This window comes from Pongo abelii, chromosome 9 (genome assembly GCF_028885655.2).
Source record: "Pongo abelii isolate AG06213 chromosome 9, NHGRI_mPonAbe1-v2.0_pri, whole genome shotgun sequence".
In the NCBI taxonomy this organism is placed as follows: domain Eukaryota; kingdom Metazoa; phylum Chordata; class Mammalia; order Primates; family Hominidae; genus Pongo; species Pongo abelii.
In genome coordinates, this window is record NC_071994.2 from 78,139,475 (window position 1) to 78,152,359 (window position 12,885).

Here is a 12,885-nt window from a genome sequence, read left to right on the forward strand (position 1 = left end):
ACCATGGATGCCCTCGCTTAATCATGAACTTAAATCTTTCTTTAGTTTTTTTCATCATGTATTCTAGAAAGATTTGTCTTTACACATCTGTAAAGCTGCTCACTCCTGCCCTAAAGTGGGTATTGGATTTTCCCACAACCTTTTACTTTGGTAACCTTCTTGCATGGAATAATAACCTTGGACAGGGAGACATGAATCCAGGAAACCAGTCAGAACTGTTCTTTGTATGTTTAAGGATTTAAAGTATTGGCTGTATTTTGTTTTCAATTGTAAATATCCTTTCATATTTGAAACTAATTAGATAGAGATTTGGTCTATTTTTTAATGTGTTCCCAGATCTTTGATGGCTTGTTAACATGATGTAGTAGACTAGGAACATCTAGTTTTGCTTTCATACTTTTAAAAACTAAAGTGCATGTTTCATAAAATTAAAGTGCCTCAAGAGTCAGCTAATATAAAGTAATATTTTACCAAGGTCATAAGTGATTTAATATGAAAGATCATATTTTATCATAAGCATAACAGACTTAACAAAATCTAGACAGACAAATTGCTAGTTTAGAAATGATCTGAACTTGTTTTTCCCAAAAAAACAAAGACCCGCAAGACTGTGTATATATGGCAACAGGCATTATTTCATTGATCCCCAAGGCTGTGGATCTAGCAGCAACTATTATAACATGCTTTGTTTTCATTATTGCAATGCTTAGTTAGTCATCTGAATTCTAGCTATTGCTGTTTATAGCAAGAAATAGCATCCCAGCTGAGGCAGCACAGCTAGTCATACCTTTTTATTGATGTAATTTAACTTATTTTGGTTCTTTTCCTAGTGTCTAACATTTTGTGAAGCCCTAACATAAATTATTGGCTTGTATAACCCACTGCATCAACTTCACTTGGAGATTTGCTGCCTATGCAGTTCCTTAATTTTCAAGTGTGAGAGATTTATTTTTCCTCAGTGAGTCCTAATGTTTCTACATGCGCACACACATACACGTGCTTGTGAATGTGTGTATAGGTACATAGGAATGCCAGTGAGAAAGTCAAACATATTCTTGGTTAATTCCTGCATGATATTCTGGAGAAGTATTTACAATTACAGATATGAGTTGCCACATTCTAAAATTGACCTGTGAGCAGTATGGTAGGTAGTGTTTTTAAATTTTGTCCCTACTTTGTTTTCTTTTCCTTAGAGACTCTGACTAATTAGGACTCTGCACACTTCATGTCCTCAGTGAATACTTATTGACTGCATCACAGACCAATTGATTTACCATACACCAATGTAAATGGCTAAAATACTGCTACAGATGATAATCAAAATTACTGTGTGTCAGACAAGGCACTTCAGTCCTCATAGCATGAGGACTGTGATATAGATGGAATTCTCCCTGGTTTATAAATGAGAACTTCGAAGCTCAGAAAAATTAAACAAATTGCCCTCATTATACAGCTTTATAAATGAAGGATCAAGATACTTTATCAAAATATTTTTATGTGTATTATTTCCTTTGATCCTTATAGCATTCCTTAAGGTGGACAGAACAAGTCCTTCTCTATTCCCATTTTAGAACTGAGTAAAGAGGTTTAGTAATTTACCCATGGTTACTACAGTGGGCCTGATTGTCAGGACTATCCTCTGAACCCTGATATTACTTGGCATTTGTAAACGTTTAGTTGTTTTGGTTTTTGTTTTGTTTTGTTTTTGAGACAAAATGTCACTCAGTTGCTCAGACTGGAGTGCAATGGTGCAATCACAGCTCACTGCAGCCTAGACCTCCCTGGGGTCAGGTGATCTTCCCACGTCAGCCTCTCGAGTAGCCAGGACTACAGGCATGTGCCACCACACCTGGCTGATTTTTATATGGTTTTTTGAGGCAGGGTTTTGCCATGTTGCCCAGGCTGGTCTCAAACTCCTGGGCTCAAGCGATAGTGATGGGATTACAGGCATGAACCACCACATCCAGCCCCATTTGTGAAAATTCATAAGCCAGTAATGACATCAGTGATACCATTATAGCGCCCCATAGTAGTTTTCCATTGGCTTATTTTTGTCACTTAAGTAATTCTTCATTGCCTCTACTAAGGTAGAGTCCTGCTGAAATACTTGGCATTCAGGTAAGCACTATTATGAAAAAAACGAGGATGAGGGGTGGGAAGCTTTGCAAATCTGTTATGTCCACCGCTGCTTAAAACCTTGTCATCGTTTTCCATAGGCTACCTTCCCCCAAGTCTCATCTTCTCCTATGCCACCCCCAACCCCCACTACCACCCCCCACGCCCCTTCCCCCGCCTTGCAACAAGACTCTTTCGCATGGCAAAGGCTTCACATGATCTGTCTTCTCTCTCACTTTTCAGCCTCAACTCCTGCAACCACTTACCCCAAAACCTCTGCCACCGGCCCCTTATGCCGGGAAAGCTGAACATCACTGAAAGGCCCATCTTCTGCTTTTGCTTTTATATTCCCTTTGCCTGAAATTTCCTTCCCCTTTTGTCCATGTGGTAAACTCCCACTCATTCTCCAGTATCCAACCAGGCCATCTTCTCTTCTGTGAAGCCTTTCTTTACCCTCCCGAAAAGAGTTATCACCCATCTTCTATTCTTCCTGCTCACCTTGTTTTAAAAAACAAGTAATCAATCAAATATGTCAATATTCTTACATTTCTGTTGTTATTTTGTACATATGTCTCCCCTACTAAATTAATAAGTTCCTTAAGGGCCAGAGACTGAGGTTCATTCATCTCTTTATCCAGACACAGTAGCTAGCACATAACATGGACTCAGGAAAGGTTTGCACATGCATGATAGACTGAACCAGTGACCTTCCTGCGTGGACTAAAAACTAAGAACTCATCTCTGAAAGGAGTAGCCTTCCATTTAAAAGGCAAAGGGAGTTCACATTTGTATCAAATGAAATTACAGTCTTCACTTATAGATATGCCTGGCTTTGCTTGTGTCTAGGAAGATAATGCAGGGCTTTGAGAAGTGGGGTGAGATTAAGGAGAAATTATACAGTAAGCGAACATTTTCCCCAAAATATATGCCCGTGGTAATAAGTTGTTATATGTTGAGTGACTTTTTCTCTTCTAGTCAGAGAGCTGACAAATATTTTCAAAGTGTTATAGTGTTTTCTAAGTGTTATTCTTTCACTGACAATTTTATTTAATTATTTTAGATACAGTAGTGGCTCTGGAGCTAACTGAATTACTGCCTTATATGTAATTCGCTAGTATATTCATATTGACGGTATAGGACAGATGATTACCAGCTCACAAAGAATGCATGACACGATGCCATTTGAAGAATTGAAAATGGAAGGAAGGGGGTATGTGAATTTAGATAACTCAACCCTAGAGTTCTGGCCCATTAGCCCTTTGGTTTTAGTTTTATAAAATTACACGTGCTGTTAAAGAGTCAAATAGATCCTTAAGGCTAATTGTGAGAAACAGTATTTCTCCTTGTTTCCCAGAGGTAACGACTTTCAACAGTCTTAGCAGGTTATGTTACTACTTGCCTCTAAATAATTTGATAATGTTGATGCTTCTTGGATTTTGTTTGAAGAAATCAGGATTATCACTGATTTCTTCTGATTTCTTCAGTAGGAGATGAGACTTTAGTTCCCTTTCACACATTCATATCCCCTTTCTGTTCCCCCATTCTACCTGAGAAATAAAAATAAAATCCTAAGCCTCCCAACCAACTGAACATACCCCGTTTTGGCCAGCAGGACCCTAGAGAAACCCTAAAAACTGAGTTTCCAGCTGTGACGGGATAGGAAGTTGGACCTGCCTTATTCTACCTCCGCCCTCACTAGCCACCATTCTGTGTTCTTTCCCGAGGGCTAAACGGAAACCAACCCTTTAGAGAAACTTCCTGCACCTCTGATTTCGACCAGTCTCCTGACTGCACCTCCATTTTTATGTTTCAAATGCAGCAACTTGTCAGCATTTCTTACTGATAAGAGACCACGCTGACTGTGGAGTGGTTCTGGCCAGTCTACAGAGGCTGTGCACAGAGGCCTTTCGTGTCTCGCTTTACCTTTTGATGTACAGGGCCTACTTGTAATGCGTTTAAATGTTAAGTCTCTACCCCAAAGTGAACATGGTGTGCAGACTGTATACATATTAGCCTACTACGCCTGCTTGTGCTTCCCCTTCATGAATATTCATAACTCCTCCTATAACCTGTTGAATGTATATACTTAGCCAACCCACTCAGCATAAATTCCCATTCCCTTTAACCCTCCCTGGCAGTGCCTATTTCCAGCTTCTGGCCAGAGGCTGTCCTTCCCAGTCTGTCAGAATGGCTACCTGCAGGCTGCAACCCTTTATGAGAAATAAAGCTCTCCTTTCCCAGACTTAGGAACCTTGTCATTCTTCAGTTGACATACCGATATAGGTTTTCAAATTGCTTTGTCTATATAAATACCACTCAGATAAGCCATGTAGTATACTGTGATTACTTTTTTTCCCCTAATGTTTTTTATTTCCTTTGAAGATTATTTTCTTATTTTTTCTTTGATTAGTTTTCAGTGTGCTTATAACTAATTTCATCCTAAACTCTCTACCAGTTACCTAAATCACCTCTCAAGATATTCACACATGTCAGATATACAATAATTTACATATCGGGTATTCACACAATTTCATCTTTGGGAGAAATCTCTCCTAGAACCTTCTGATCTGCTGCAGTCTGTCATATTGTTTTCTATGCCTTTACCATAATCCTAGGGATTTCCATAATTTCTCTTATGTTGAAACCTCTATTTTCCAGATAAATCCTCACAAAGAATGCATGACATGATGTCTTCCTCTTTCTCAGTTTTCTCCCTTGTTTTGTTGGAGCATATCCTTCTATAGCTTCCTAAGAAAGCATGCATGGAGATAAATTTTTGAGACCTTGTAAATCTGAAAATTATCTTTATTCTTCTCTGACTGAAATGGAATGTTAGGCTGGAAACAATTTTCCTTAAGAATTTTGAAATCATTGTTCTATTATATTTTAGCTTCCAGTGTTACTGAAAAATCTAGAGATATTTGATTCCCCCTTTTTTGTATGTGAAATATTATTTACTTATTTTGCTTTGCCTTGCTTTTTATTTTTAGAAATTTGTAGGAACTGTATTTGTGCCCAATGTTCTGAAATCTCAGACTGATAAGTCGATTTTTATCTATTGTGTTCGGCACTCAATGGATCCTTTTAACCCAAAAACTCAAATCATTAAGTTCTGGGAAAATTCCTTGAATTACTTCATTAATGGTTTCCTCCCTTTTCTTTTTTTCTTATATCTCTTCCTGGACTACTATTGTTTAGATATTAGGTTTCCTGGACTGGTCCTGTAATTTTCTTACCTCTTCTCTCCTGTTTTCTATCTCTTTGTCTTTTTGTTCCACCTCTGGAGAGATTTGCTTACCTTTATCTTCTTGCCCTTGTGTTTTTCATTTTGGCTCTCATATTTTTAATTTCTAAGAGTTCTTTTTCTCTGAATAGCATCTTATTGTTCTATGTGTATAATATCTTCTCTTTTCCACTTGAGCATGTTAATGATTTTTGAAATTTTTATTGCTTTTGTTTTGGACTTGATATATCATTTGTGTTAGAAGCTTTTCTTAGAAGTTTGGAGATACTCGATTGTATATTTTTATTATTATTATACTTTAATTTCTAGGGTACATGTGCACAATGTGCAGGTTTGTTATGTATGTATACATGTGCCATGTTGGTGTGCTGCACCCATTGACTTGTCATTTACATTGGGTATATCTCCTAATGCTTTCCCTTCCCCCTCCCCCCACCCCACAACAGGCCCCGGTGTGTGATGTTCCCCTTCCTATGTCCAAGTGTTCTCATTGTTCAATTCCCACCTATGAGTGAGAACATGCTGTGGTGTTTGGTTTTTTGTTCTTGAGATAGTTTGCTGAGAATGATGGTTTCCAGCTTCATCCATGTCCCTACAAAGGACATGAAGTCATCCTTTTTTATGGCTGCATAGTATTCCATGGTGTATATGTGCCACATTTTCTTAATCCATTCTATCCTTGATGGACATTTGGGTTGGTTCCAAGTCTTTACTATTGTGAATAGTGCCACGATAAACATACGTGTGCATGTGCCTTTATAGCAGCATGATTTATAATCCTTTGGGTATATACCCAGTAATGGGATGGCTGGGTCAAATGGTATTTCTAGTTCTAGATCCTTCAGGAATTGCCACACTGTCTTCCACAATGGTTGAACTGGTTTACAGTCCCACCAACAGTGTAAAAGTGTTCCTATTTCTCCACATCCTCTCCAGCACTTGTTGTTTCTGGACTTTTTAATGATCGCCATTCTAGGTGATGTGAGATGGTATCTCATTGTGGTTTTGATTTGCATTTCTCTGATGGCCAGTGATGATGAGCATTTTTTCATGTGTCTGTTGGCTGCATAAATGTCTTCTTTTGAGAAGTGTCTGTTCATATCCTTTGCCCACTTTTCGATGGGGTTGTTTTTTTTCTTGTAAATTTGTTTGAGTTCTTTGCAGATTCTGGATATTAGCCCTTTGTCAGATGAGTAGGTTGCAAAAATTTTCTCCCATTCTGTAGGTTGCCTGTTCACTCTGATGGTAGTTTCTTTTGCTGTGCAGAAGCTCTTTAGTTTAATTGGATCCCATTTGTCTATTTTGGCTTTTGTTGCCATTGCTTTTGGTGTTTTAGACATGAAGTCCTTGCCCATGTCTATGTCCTGAATGGTATTGCCTAGGTTTTCTTCTAGGGTTTTTATGGTTTTAGGTCTAACATGTAAGTCTTTAATCCATCTTGAATGAATTTTTGTATAAGGTGTAAGGAAGGGATGCAGTTTCAGCTTTCTACATATGGCTAGCCAGTTTTCCCAGCACCATTTATTAAATAGGGAATCCTTTCCCCATTTCTTGTTTTTGTCAGGTTTGTCAAAGATCAGATGGTTGCAGATGTGTGGTATTATTTCTGAGGCCTCTGTTCTGTTCCATTGGTCTATATCTCTGTTTTGGTACCAGTACCATGCTGTTTTGGTTACTGTAGCCTTGTAGTGTAGTTTGAAGTCAGGTAGCGTGATGCCTCCAGCTTTGTTCTTTTGGCTTAGGATTCTGTTGACAATGCAGGCTCTTTTTTGGTTCCATATGAACTTTAAAGTAGTTTTTTCCAATTCTGTGAAGAAAGTCATTGGTAGCTTGATGGAGATGGCATTGAATCTATAAATTACCTTGGGCAGTATGGCCATTTTCACGATATTGATTCTTCCTATCCATGAGCATGGAATGTTCTTCATTTGTTTGTATCCTCTTTTATTTAATTGAGCAGTGGTTTGTAGTTCTCCTTGAAGAGGTCCTTCACCTCCCTTGTAAGTTAGATTCCTAGGTATTTTATTCTCTTTGAAGCCATTGTGAATGGGAGTTCACTCATGATTTGGCTCTCTGTTTGTCTGTTATTGGTATATAAGAATGCTTGTGATTTTTGCACATTGATTTTGTATCCTCAGACTTTGCTGAAGTTGCTTATCAGCTTAAAGAGATGTTGGGCTGAGACGATGGGGTTTTCTAGATATACAATCATGTCATCTGCAAACAGGGACAATTTGACTTCCTCTTTTCCTAATTGAATACCCTTTATTTCTTTCTCCTGCCTGGTTGCCCTGGCCAGAACTTCTAACACCATGTTGAATAGGAGTGGTGAGAGAGGGAATCCCTGTCTTGTGCCAGTTTTCAAAGGGAATGCTTCCAGGTTTTGTCCATTCAGTATGATGTTGGCTGTGGGTTTGTTATAAATAGCTCTTATTATTTTGAGATACGTCCCATCAATACCTAATTTATTGAGAGTTTTTAGCATGAAGGGCTGTTGAATTTGTCAAAGGCCTTTTCTGCATCTATTGAGATAATCATGTGGTTTTTGTCTTTGGTTCTGTTTATATGCTGGATTACGTTTATTGATTTGCGTATATTGAACCAGCCTTGCATCCCAGGGATGAGGCCCACTTGATCATGGTGGATAAGCTTTTTGATGTGCTGCTGGATTGAGTTTGCCGGTATTTTATTGAGGATTTTTGCATCAATGTTCATCAGGGATATTGGTCTAAAATTCTCTTTTTTCGTTGTGTCTCTGCCAGGCTTTGGTATCAGGATGATGTTGGCCTGATAAAATGAGTTAGGGAGGAATCCCTCTTTTTCTATTGATTGGAATAGTTTCAGAAGGAATGGTACCAGCTCCTCCTTGTACCTCTGGTAGAATTTGGCTGTGAATCCATCTGGTCCTGGACTTTTTTTGGTTGGTAGGCTCTTAATTATTGCCTCAATTTCAGAGCCTGTTATTGGTCTTTTCAGGGATTCAATTTCTTCCTGGTTTAGTCTTGGGAGAGTGTATGTGTCCGGGAATTTATCCATTTCTTCTAGATTTTCTAGTTTATTTGCGTAGAGGTGTTTATAGTATTCTCTGATGGTAGTTTGTATCTCTGTGGGATCGGTGGTGATATCCCCTTTATCATTTTTTGTTGCGTCTATTTGATTCTTCTCTCTTTTCTTCTTTATTGTATATTTGTTTTTAAGAGGAAAGAACTAGAAAATTAATTGGAAGCTTGGAGCATGTGGACAGGGATTATCAACTGTGGGGTTCACTAGAGAGTAATTTGGCTGGGCTCTTTCTCATTAGGGAACACCTGACATCATTCTATTTAGGTCTTTCCTCTTGAGCTTGTCAAGGATGTTCCAGTCATCCTGCTTTAAAGTACAAGCCGATTGCTTGTTTTCTGGAAGCAGAGTTGGGAAGGAGGACTGAAGGTCTCAGCATTTAGTATGCGTATGTTCACTTAATCACCTTGTTTTCAGTAAAGTGCCTTTGCCCTTAATTGTACCTGACATTTCCCTCTCCAAGGAATAAAATTCTAGTGTATTTGTCAGGATGGAAAAAGAACTGTTGCCTGGCTCATGGAGTTTGAAAGGAAATCTGGGGATATAGTTGTATAACAGATTTTCAACCAGTCTTCCTATTCCCCAACTTTACTGCCACTTCCAGAAGTACCTAGGGCCACCAGTTCTTGAGCCTTTGTGGATTCTCAGATTGCCTCTCAACTTTCCCTACTTCTGGCTTAGAATTCAACTTTTTCAATTCTGCTAAATTTGTTACCACTTATCTATCTGCTTTTTAGCTTGCAAAACATTGTTGCAGTTATATCTTTTCCTATTCTTTGTCTTTGTTAAGCTAATTAAGCCATTAAAAAGCCAGGTTATTAAATTTACATATGTAAAAAAATTTGTGATATAAATATGTCTTATATATCATATATTCATATATAAATATATATTTTTTAATCTCTTGGAGCTGGGTGTGGTATCTCTTGCCTGTAATCCCAGTGCTTTGGGAGGCCAAGGTGAAAAGATCATTTGGGGCCGGGAGTTTGAGACCAGCTTGGGCAACATAGTGAGACCCTATCTCTATAAAATATTTTTAAAAAATTAGCTGGGCGTGATGGTGCCCACCTGTAGTTCTGGCTACTTGGGAAGCTGCGGTGGGAAGATTGCTTGAGCCCAATAGTTTAAGGTTGCAGTGAGCTGTGATTACGCCACTGCACTCCAGCCTGGGCAACAGGGCAAGACTGTCTCACAAAAAAAAAAAAAGCCCTTAGAGGGAGATGCCACTTGTGCTTTTACTGAGTAGCTCCTATCAGGTCAACTCTCCCACCGATTAAAAACTGTAAACAGAAATATAATAAAACAATTATATGAAGGCAGTAGAGAATGACCAGGGGAGAGTCAAACCTGGAAGCAGGGGATAGCACTTGCTAAGTGTCATTTGTATAGCTTGTAGCCTGAGGGCAGACCCCAGTCAGAACCATGCAAGGCAGCTAAGATTCTTGTAGACACTCATGGTCTCTCTGGCTTGAAAAACCAGAAAACAAAATAAGGAGACACAAACAAAACAAAGATTCGTTGGGGAAACCAAGGATCCCTTCTATATTGAAATTTACTTAACGTGGCTTTTTTGTGGCTTAATCGGATAGAGAATAACATTGTAACAGAAGTTATTGATAAGCCTGAAAAAATATATGTTAAATATATAATTATTCCAGATAAGTTAAAAACGTAAGAGTAAGTCCAAGGGAAGGAGATAGCTATCTTTATATTTGGAAGGCTGTCAGGGAGAAGGAAAAAAATTAAACCTTGCTGAGGGACTAACTTAATACAAATAGATAGGATAAATTTTTAGCTCACGTGAGAAATAATTTTGTTTAACAGATAGAGCTACCCAACAATGGAATGGAAAGCCTGGGATAAATTAAGTGTCTAAGTCACTGAAGGTGTGTGTGTGTGCTAAAGCGAGGTCACAGTCAAGGATGCTGTAGAAAAGGAGTCTGCTCTGTGGAACCGTAAAACCCGAATGCCTTCTAAGTTATGCTCTACTCCATAGAATTCTGTGCCTAACCAGGCCTCTTGCTGTCATCTGGGTGGAAATCTTGCATCAGATTTTGCCACCAGAGCCTGTTCCACAAGCACATACCCTGAGGCGGCCCATTCCTTGAGTCAGCAGTTTCATCTGGGACCTTAACCCAGGATTTGGAAGTCCTGTTGAATGCAGTGAGACAGGCCTCATCCAAATGAAGCCTTTGCTGCTGCTCCAAGGACCTCAAGGGCATCCTCGCCCAAACTGAGGCCCCCAGACATGTTGAGGCAGAGTTTGTCAGCCCCTTGCAAACTTCCTGGTAACCATAGCACTCTTTCCTTCTCCTTCCCTTAACTGAAGCGTGCAACCCCTTCTGTTAGAGGCTTGTTTTCTGGAACTCCCCAAGAGCAAGACGGTGATGGAGGTGGAGAGTAGAATAGGAAGTTTCTCCATGTCTCCAGAACATTGCGTTTCCCTCCTTGTGTAAAACCATTGTCCTTCTTTGAGCCTGTATAACTGCTCAACCCTCTTTCACACCTCATCACTGTCATCAGGCATGCTCATGACTTCTCTGGGGCACCCGGAATTCAGAACCTTGCTTAAAATTTTCCTCTCTAGGCTGCTGCTCCTCCAGTAACCTGCATTACTCTCTCTCCTCCCTGTCTCCACCAGGCCACACCACGTGCTGTTTCTCATGTTCTCTCGTGCTTCTGGGGATTTGCACGTGCAGTTTCCTCTCTCTGGAATACTGTGCCTCCCTGCCCTTTCACTCACTAAAATCCAGCTAGTACGCCACAGTCCAGACAGGTTATCACTTCTTTTCTGAACCTTCTAGTCTCACTGAGACTTAGGTGTTCCTTCTCTGCGTTCGTGTATATTCATCTAATGTGGTCCTTACTCATTTTTAATGTGGTCTTTACTCATTTTTAATGTACTTACGTTTCTGATTTTTAAATGTCTTTCTATTATATTATGGAACTGCCTCTTCCTTATCTTTGTAACCTCATAGAAGGGGTTCAATATCTATTGACTGAATGAATATATGCTTCTAGGTGCTTGTCTTCTTTGGGCCTATACAAGACTGAAGGTGGAACAAAAAGAAATAGTGTTGTTACCATAGCTAGTTTATATAGCTAGTTGAAATTTTATTTGAAATGTATATATTCATTCTGTTAAACATATATATGGATGAACTTAGGTTCAAAATGTAAGTCTGCCCCTTACCGCCTATAGTTTTATATCCTCTACCTGATAACCCTGCCACTGTCATTCCATTTTTGTTGTTCTGTCCATTTTCTAACCCTGTTACTTTAACCTACTTTCATCCACAGGATTTTGGCATTTCTTATCTTCAAAATGCTGTGGATCCTATCGTTTGTCTCAGATGGTTTTTTTTTTTTTTTTTTTTTGGTTTTTTGGTTTTTTGGTGAGTCTTATCTCTTCTAGACATGCCTGAATCAGTTGAGATCCAAAATAGCAACATATAGTCTTAACTGAAAGAAGTTAGAAAGAAAAATTAATAATAAATTAAGTAGAAAAATAAGGTATAGCATTAATGGTTTAGTTTAAGAAGCAGTGTCCTTAGGAATAGCTACTGAGGGAAAAGGAAGATAACTAACATTTGTAAGATACTTAGAACTCACAGACTGTGTTGGGAGTTTTCCAAAAATTACTTTAATTAATCCACACAATAATTCTGTCAAGCAGGTGTTGTTATATGAGCCAGAGGCTCAGGCAGGGGGTAAGAGGCTTGCCCAAGGTCATACAGAGAGTAACTCGCAAACCTAGATGCCAACCAAGGACTCTTTCATTTTGTTGTTCCTTCTCCTATACCATTTCATATATTTTAAAATGGCTTTTTATTAGATTGTTTTTCAGTCAAGAATTTTTAGAGTTAGCTAGGAAGTTAATGTGTAAGTGGCAGTTTGAAGATAGAAGACCACATCATTGTTTAATAAGTGTGGCACAGTCCTTGGAAAAGCTGATTGATTTGATGGTGGTAGTTTTGTATCATAATGTACTCAAAGATGAATAGCACAAAGAGTAATATTTAAATACCAAATGGAGCCCTCATTTACCAGATCTCTTGATGGAAATTTTAATACACCTAAAACAAATTTATGCTGATTTTTTTCGTACCCCCAATACAGTTGTCCAAAATTGTTCGTGCCTGCATAGGTGATTCACACATTATATAAAATTCATTTTCAAAGCACCTTATGCAAACAAAATTGTATTCCTGCTCTGTTGTTTGAAATTAAATAAAATGGTTCCTCGGCCAGTCCACTACCCCCAGACATGCATCCACACACATTCATCATACATGCTTACCTGCCTCTGAACTTTGCTTAGAGTCTTCCCAAGTCTCCACTCACTGGCCTCCTTTCCCAGTTGTTACTGCATTCAGCTCATCTTCTTTCAGATAATGGCTTAGGTCCTAACACCTCAAGAAAGCTTTTCCAACAAGGATGTATTCATCAAATAAGGAAATGTGGAT

General features: G+C 38.8%; 1 protein-coding gene across 2 annotated transcripts in view; it reads left to right on the top strand.

The window, feature by feature from the left end:
* UVRAG (UV radiation resistance associated) overlaps positions 1-12,885 on the top strand; it is a 327,393-nt gene that overhangs the window by 271,280 nt on the left and 43,228 nt on the right. The window lies entirely within an intron of this gene.